General features: G+C 48.9%; 1 non-coding gene across 1 annotated transcript; it reads right to left on the bottom strand.

Annotated features, from left to right (window-relative positions):
• Positions 1-830: 830 nt before the first annotated feature.
• Positions 831-941, bottom strand: LOC142874740 (small nucleolar RNA SNORA26). The gene has a single exon (XR_012922374.1). It is a non-coding gene; the product is annotated as a small nucleolar RNA SNORA26 (small nucleolar RNA).
• Between the last annotated feature and the right edge of the window lie 5,175 nt (positions 942-6,116).

Below are 6,116 nucleotides of genomic sequence, written 5' to 3'. Positions count from 1 at the left end.
GCGTGGGCGTGGCGTGGGCGTGGCGTGGGCCGACGTGGGTGTGGGCGTGGCGTGGGCGTGGCGTGGGCGTGGCGCGGCCGGCGTGGGCGTGGCGTGGGCGTGGCGTGGGCGTGGCGCGGCCGGCGTGGGCGTGGCGTGGGCGTGGCGCGGCCGGCGTGGGCGTGGCGCGGCCGGTGTGGGCGTGGCGTGGGCCTGCAGGCCTCTGCTCGCCGCCAGCGCTGCCGTTGCTCTGCCGGGTTCCGCGTCCATGCGGGCTGCTCGCTGCTGGGGCGGGTCTCCAACATCCCGGGACAGAAGGAGGCGACTCGCAAGAATACTTTCCACGCTCAGTCCTTTAAAAGAGCGAAAAGGAAGCACATCACCTTGATTCCTATTCCACGTACTCTACGTGATTAAAGCTGTCTCCCTCCCTCCCCGCCCTCAAGGCGATTCCTTTCGATGACAAGTGAGAGATTTCTTTTCCTCACCTGCTTCGCGAAAATGTCATTAGTCGAATTAAATTCACAGTCTTACTCCATTTTTTTTTTTAAAAAGACCCATATTCAATAAAATAGAATCGTAATATTTCGACAGCGAAGGTAGCTGAGGGATCACCTGGGCCAACCCCTGATTTTACAAGTGGGGAAACTGAGGCACCGAGGGGAAAAGTGACTTTCGCAAAGTCGCCCCTTAGTGTCCTCCACAAATGCGCCGGCGTCCTCGCCGGCCAGTGCTCTCGTAGGAGAAGTTCCTTCTCGTCCCTTAGGGGTCCCGTCAGTTTCCCTCTACGCCGCTTTTAGCTAAGGGGTGATCGAATCTACGCTTTTCGTTTTTTGTTTTGTTTTTTCCCCAGCTGTGACTCCAGACAGGATGCAGACAGGAGACGTGCAGCCTCCTCTCTGGGTTTTATGGAGACTCGCTTTGCCTCTCTGTGTTAGCCTCTTTCGACCTTAAAAGGGCGCAGGAAGGGGCGGGGGTGTTTCCCAAAAGGCTGCAAGGGCGCGTCCGGGCTGTGCGCGCTGCCACCGGCCGGCTGCTGGAACAAGGTGTGGGCGTCAGAGGCCCCACGGCGCCTGCGCCAGCCGGTGTCTACGGGGCTGTCGTCCCAGTCTTGGGGATGTCCCAGGCGGGCCCGGGAACACGGCGAGGGAGGAGGCAACAGGGGTCACCTGCGTGGGGACAGCGGGGCTGCGCGGAGCTGAGTGGGCATCAGGATGGTGACTGCTTGCGAGACATTTTAAATAAACAGTGCTTTTGCAATCGGCGTTTGCCGGTTCATGGCTGTGGCTGTCTGCGGGAGGCTCGAGCAAATGTTTTCACAACCCTTGGGGATCGCGTAATGAGAATCACGTGCAAGCGGAATGTGGCCGGAGCCACACCTGGGACGCATCTGACCCACGACAGCCACGCGTGTGGGAAAAAGAGCCCGTGCCTTTTGAACCTGGCCCATTTTATGCAAAGATGCATGTCAAAACAAACAAAACCACACACACAAAGCAACAGCAAAAACACCACGGAGTCTGAGGTTTAGGCGTAGTTTTTTTGAACAAAAGACAAAGGACTCCGCCACACTCAGGCCGAGGAGAGCTGGGAAAGAAAATGCCACAGTCGGAAGGAAAAGGCTGTTTCACTTCTGCTGCACGCGCGGCCCCCGAGGGGCTATCGTGTTACCATCTTAATGAAAAGCAGGCACTTTCGGAATGACTTCATAGCAAATGAAAAATGATTCTCATGTGCGCATGGGGGCGGGGTGGAGCACGGGACTCTTGGGGTATTTGTGGCTCCTCCCGTCTCCTGGACCCAGGGTTACCGGGACAGTGGAGATAAGGACGGGATACAGCTGATTTGAACAAAAATGCCATATTCAGATTCTGCACTCATCATGTATCTGGTTCTCTTTGCTACTAGGATGTAAAAATGCAAAATAAAGTCTTGCTGGTTTTGATTCAAGGAAGTCAGCATTCTAGATTTTATTCTGTAGCAAATGGGGAGCAACGGAAGATACGCAACCGGAGTCAAAAGCTGTCCTTGGCTTGGCAGCAGAAGCCGTTTATGATGATGGGTTTGCTTCTGCTCACAGTTGCCCCCCCTCACACCTGAGCTCAGTTTACCAAATGAACTCAGTTCACTAAATGCCCTAAAGGTCACTGATGCTAATCCCTCTTCCTGCAATCCTCCTCTCCCCCACATTTTCCTGCTCAAACGTCACCTTGTCTTGAGTCCCCTCCTCCATCACTTTGCCCTTGTCATTGCCCTTGTCATTTCCTGGTGTCACTGCATGCTCATCTCTGTCACGGCATTGACCATATTCCTGTGGCTGTGGAAGGAGTTGTGTGCGACACCCACTGGACTCCAAGCTGCTCGGTGAAGGAAATGTGCTCTTTCACCTTTGCCACCTGGGGCCCCGTCACTCGTGCAGCATCTGGTACATGGTAGGTGCTCCATAAATATCACAGATTGGTGGAATCAAAGAATTTCAAGCTCATGGATTCATAAAGCTCCACCTGATTTTCCAACTTTGGATAAAGACATTGAAAAAGTGGCTCATAGCCAATCTAGCAAAGCAACTGAATCCAGGAAAGAAAATTCTAGGTTCTTCTTCTAGGGCTCAACCTGTCTCTGGAAGTCACTGGAAACAAAAGGCTCACTGAACAAAAGAAATGTTTTCCTCTGCCTCTATAATCCTACCTGTTCATAGCTTAGAGCGAGGCCCACACTTTCAAGAAGTTTCCAGTGTCTGAGTTATTGCTGTCCACAGAACTCTAAGGACGATCACTTAAGAGGCAGGTATGGGCTTTGCAACTTCACGGTAGACTTTGCTGCACTGTGCAGTGTGGTTTTGAGTTCGATTTTTGGGGTCCTTACAGTCTGATTGTGGGTCCTACAAGGTAAATGACAATGCTAGTTATCAAACTACCAAGCCTTCTTGGGCTGATGGCTGATAACACATTTGCAATCCTACAGCTTTATTTCCTGCATTAATGCAAAGGAATAGTAATGTGAAACTTTGGGCACAGTGACAAGTTCTGTGGATAACATAAGACTTTTTTGGTTGTAATTAAAAGGCCAACTTTGATGGCTTAAACAAAGAATAAAGGAATTTACATACTCACAGAGTCGAAAACTCCAGAGGAAATCTGGGTTCCAGCATGGGTTGATTCAGGGGCTTCAGTGAACGTGTCAAAGCTGTCCTTTCCTGTGGCTCAGAGCTCTCTTTTCCTTTTTTGCTTTTTTCCCAGGCATCATCTTGTGGCTCTGAGGTCACTCTTCCCCAGTCCATATTGAAAGTAAAAGAAGATGCTGTTTCTTTCTAGAATCTCCTGCTCTAGTCCTGGGACCCATTCTGAGCAGACCAACTTGGGTCAGGTGCCCTCCCTCACCCGCCCTTGTGGCTGTGTACATTGAGTGCCCTGATGGGCAGGCTTGTGAGATTTGCTCCATTTCAGAGAATGGGGTGCCCCCCGACCGCGGGTCCTACTCCTAAGGAGGAGGCATGTCCCAAGTCACCAAAACAAGGGAGAATGGATACTGGAGTTTAAAAACAATTGATATGCACTCTGTAAAGATAAAGATGTGGGCACAACTAGACTATTCCCAGAGCCTAGCAAAGTACAGATGCGGCACCTGATGGTGCCCTCCGCCAGCTCTGCACACACCATTCCTTCCTCAGTCGGTACTGGAAGTCTGGGAGATGGCCCTGTTATACAGGACAAAATAAGAGTGAGTCCTTGATTGGAGTAAAGGGTGAAGGTACTTTCTATATGCATGTGAGATACCTTCCTTTTGAACATCTTTTATAATCCCAGACTATAGCAATACAAAGAGGATGTGTTCTAATGACTGCTTCTTTGTCAGAACTTCTTGGTTGGAAGCCAAGCAAGGAAACAGGAGAAGGTCTAAAGCCAGTGGCTCTGCAGGCAGGCAGCCCTGAGCTGGAATGGGGACTGCCTAGGTTGGAAGGGGCTGGGGGTGAAGGGATGGACAGGACTTTCTGTCCCCAGTGACCTCTGCAGTTTTATCTGGGAGGGGCATCTGTGGGAAGGTCACTCATTACTTCATTCACTCGTCAAACATTTCCTGAGCACCTTCTGTGTACTGGGCATACTTTGTATTAATAGTACCCAGCATCTTATATGTTTCCAATTAATATCTGTTGAATAAATGAAACCTGGGAAACAGATTTTTATTTCACAATTAAGGTTGAACATGAAAACATCGCTGGTTTTTACATTAGTTTTAATGAACTTCTACCCTGGTCTCAGTACTGGTTAATTGATCCTTTCCAATTTGCGTGGAGGCATAGGGTGGTTAATAAAAAGAACAGCATTACTGATAGTTAACATTGGAGCTTCCTAGATGCTCTCATGCTAATTTCTCTTGCACCCATTATCCCATTTTATCCCCTACAACAACTCTATGACTTGTGACTTCTGTTTATTATTCCCATTTTATAGAAGGGGAATAAAGGCGATGAGAGCTTAACTGACCTGCCACAATCACAGAGCTGTTGAGTGATGGAGCCAGGGTCCTGCTAGAAGCCAGTTTGCTTTCACAGGCCCCTCTTAGTGCTAGAGGGGCTGGGTGAGCAAGGAGGGGACAGGAACAAGGGGAACAAAGGTCACCAATTTCCTAGCATTGTCTATCAGACAAATTGTTTACATTCAACTGGATCAGGCAGCTTCCAATGAGGGCTTTTGTGCACTCTTTTATACTGCTGTATTTTAAACTCTTGGTGTTGACATCCAAGTGGGTCAAAGCCAGGTAGACATCAAGCAGAAGGAACTCGAGATAGGAAGGGTGGGAGGAGGAGAGATGTGGAAAACCTGTTTTCCTCTGACCCTGAAGAGTCTCTCCCTGCTTTTCGCACTCTTATAGGTCTGTAGTTTCCTTTGCCCTCAGGTGGAGACATGGAAATCCCAACCCAGATATTTACTTCTTAGTTTCGTTTTCAGTGCAGCAAGGCGGTTAGTGTGGCCACTGGCATTTTATCATGTCCCGCACTGACGTGGGTAAAGAGGATTGGAGAATCGTTGCTGTGGCTTTGGAGTGCACTTTCTAGCACTTTCTGGCAGCATGTTTTGCATTTGCCAGTATACGAATAGAGAGCTTTGCAATGGCAGTCGCACCTTCCTGCTATTTCTGTCTAGTTATACTAAAGGAGGCAGAGAGACACTGAGTCGGCCAGAAAGTTGTTAAGAGAAAATTCACACTGAAAGCAGCAGTGATAATGATGACTCTTCTGTGTTTATTTTATTGAAAACAAAAAGTGTAGGAGAATGCCCTCGGGAGGCAAGCTGTCAGTGTAGTTTTCATAGCCATATTGTTGCCAACACAACGACTAATGACAATCAGGACTTGGCGTGGGTTAGCCGTTTCTGAAGCCTGCAAGCTCTGCCATGTACACTTGGCCATTGTCTGGGAGCAGGCTGAGAAGTTGCCATGTGCCCTGTAAGAGTTGCTGTTCCTGGAACTGTTAGGTTTCCATGTGGATTCCAAAATAATCTGTAGCATTTCACTGCCGGGAAGAAACTTGGAGTTCTTGTTAGTGATGGGTGTGAGCCTAAACGTCCCCTGTGCTTGGGCGATGACAGTACTGGACCTAGAATCCGTGCTCTGTCCAACGCACGATTTCTCTCCACTGGGAGGCCCCACCTTTCAAGAGGAAGGACAGGCACCCCTGCCTGATCATTGTGTCCCTTAGCCAACTTTAACTGAGTGATACCCTTTTATTACAGCTTTCAGTAAATGTGCTCAGGGCTTGATGGCCACTGATGGCCTCAGAAACACTCCCCCTGGCCCTGATTTGGGTCTTCAGGTAAAGTCTTCAGACCTGCTTCAGCCTGGGGATCAAGGAAGCCCAGGAATGGAACTTTCACATTTTAATGAGATTTTCATAACATTCATAGTTTTTTTCACTTAAAAGTTATGAGATTTTTGTCCTTCCTACTTTTTTGGAATTAATATTTTATTTTATGCAGTGGCAGTAAGAATAGATTATAGATGTTTTTGAGCGGAAGATACTTGGCAACAAAAATGTTCATTTACCAAAATATGCCTATTTTGACATTCTACTGGTTCACTAAAATCCCAGAGTTATGGAACCTCTGCTCCGGCAGGAGGAGGAGGCAAGGTGACGG

This window comes from Microcebus murinus, chromosome 12 (assembly GCF_040939455.1).
Source record: "Microcebus murinus isolate Inina chromosome 12, M.murinus_Inina_mat1.0, whole genome shotgun sequence".
NCBI classification, from domain to species: domain Eukaryota; kingdom Metazoa; phylum Chordata; class Mammalia; order Primates; family Cheirogaleidae; genus Microcebus; species Microcebus murinus.
This window is presented reverse-complemented; position numbering and strand designations above follow the sequence as displayed.